This window comes from Esox lucius, chromosome 20 (assembly GCF_011004845.1).
Source record: "Esox lucius isolate fEsoLuc1 chromosome 20, fEsoLuc1.pri, whole genome shotgun sequence".
Lineage (NCBI taxonomy): Eukaryota > Metazoa > Chordata > Actinopteri > Esociformes > Esocidae > Esox > Esox lucius.
The window spans coordinates 39,804,333-39,806,749 of NC_047588.1; the positions used below are offsets into that span (position 1 = coordinate 39,804,333).

At 36.3% G+C, this 2,417-nt stretch overlaps 1 pseudogene; it reads right to left on the reverse strand.

Moving 5' to 3' along the window:
* Nucleotides 1-761: 761 nt before the first annotated feature.
* LOC114829714 lies at nucleotides 762-1,701 on the reverse strand (annotated as a pseudogene).
* Nucleotides 1,702-2,417: the final 716 nt, after the last annotated feature.

Sequence of the window (2,417 nt, forward strand, 5' to 3'; positions counted from 1 at the left end):
TCCATGAACAGGGCATGCTGATCTAGGTCTTCTCCTGTCTGTGGCATCCACAAACATTCTAAAGCAAATTCTGGACTAGTCTAAAACAGTCCATTTATTACATTTGATTTGCAGAATAATGGATAATAAGTTAATTTTTCACAGTATCAACCCTCAGTATCACCAGAAGAAGATTAACGTTTTGGATTGGCCCAGCCAGCGCCCAGAACTGAATCCAATTGAACATCTGTGATCTGAAGAGGGCTGTGCACAGGAGATGTCCTCACAATCTGACAGATTTGGAGCACTTTTGCAAACAAGAGTGGGCAAATATTTCCAAAAAATATATGTCAAGATGTGCCATGCTAATAGACTCCTACCCAAAAAGACTGAGTGCTGTAATAAAATCATAAGGTGCTTCAACAAAGTATATCTTTAAGGGTATGCATACTTATGCAACCAGGTTATTGTAAGGTTTTTATTTTTCATTTTTCCCCCTCAAAGATTTCAATTTGTTTTTCAATTGAATTGTTCACATTAAAAGTCACATTAAAAGTGGAAAATTTTCTGACATGATTTATCTTTGTCTCATTCTTTCACAAGAACCTGCCATTTTAACAGGGGCGTCTTTTTATATCCACTGTATGTATGATTACAATAGATAACTGAGATGTATGATGTGATTTCAGAGTATCGTTTACAAGAATGAAGCCATCCCAACCTCAAAAAACACAACATGTTTTGTCTATATATATTTGTTAAATAAAATAATGACATAGATACTACACATGCCTTATGTTCAGAGTTAAAATACGTTTAGCTGTCGCTTTGAACCATGGATAAAAAAAAGCATAAATTATTGGATTAATGAAGGAATTAAAAAGAGGCAGGAAAAATAGGAAAATGTATGATGAGTTGCCACTAGAAAAAAAAAAAAAAAAACTGGGTAAAATATATTGGAAGCCAACAAATGAGATAGTTAAAAACCACAATGCCTAGAGTTTTTGCTGCTTTTCTTTCTGACTTATTTGCCTGCGCAGTCTCTTTAGAATATACCTGTCTGGCCTGTGATCTGGCCACCACAAATATTTTCAAATAAAGTGTTATAATAATAGAGCATGGGAAAACCATTGAAATTAAAATGTCAAGCATATTAATCCAGATATCTCCTTTAACAAAATAACATTCATCAAAACATCTACTGGGTACATGTACATTTACTGTTAGTCTTATATAGAAAGCATCATATATGATACAACAACACCAGTTTATGTATATACAATGTAAGGTTTTTGATGCTGTTATTTTCAGATGGTACAGTAATGGATTACACACAGCAACATAACGGTCAATAGAAATCAAGACCAAATTGCCAAGAGATGAAGAACTAAGTAAAAAAGTGGCATAGAGAAGCAACCCACAGTAATATTCCCCAAGAACCCAGCATGGTTCCAGTATTGCTACAGTCATTGATGGTATCACAATGAGTCCCACCAGGAGATCTGACACAGCCAGAGAGAGGATGAGCAGGTTGGTTGGTGTGTGGAGCTGCTTCAATTGAGAGATAGAGATGATCACCAGTAGATTCAAAAACACTGTAACGACTGAAATCAGTGAGAAGAAGACATATACTGTTATATAAATAGATGTTGGTAGTGAATCCGTTCTGCAAGAAGAGTTTCTGTCTTGATAACAGTATTGGTCATCTTCATGTTCCACCATTTGTAGTAAAGGGTAAAATGCTGAGTTCTTCCTGCTTGGTCCTGTGTGTGACCCTGTCAGGTCAACCTTCTGACAAACTCTGAGCTCTGCCGCTGTTTTTATCCCTGACTGATCGACAGACACTCCCCTGCACCGAGTCTCTCTGCACCCCCCCCCCCCCCACACACACACACATACATAGATATGAACACTCACACACTTTTTATATGCACAGAGAACACACACAGTACAACAGAACAAAAACGGATAAACAGTATTATAATGAAATTATAAGTGAAAACGTAATATATGACTGTATTGGATGTCGCTGTAACCACATACCATGTCGTGAATATCAACAAACAGAGAAAATATACATCTGAGAATGTTAGAATGTAGTTGGAGTTATTTCATATGTCATATTTTGAATGCCCTAATTGAGTAATATAATATGTGTGATGATCACCTCACTGTGTAGGGCATCACTATCAATCAAATGTGTATACGGTATATACTGTATAATACAATCACTCACTGTTTAATTGGCCTGTGAACATCCTCCCCTTTACTACGTGAATGTTTGCTGAAGACAAACCCTCCATTGAAAAGGCATTTTTTTGTTATATTTCGGTTGACATAAATCTTCAAACTAGACTTCATGATGAGAAAGCAACAGCATTCAGACACTTAAGCTGCACTAGGTAGGGTAAAAAAGAAAAAGGAAAATCTTGTCAAGG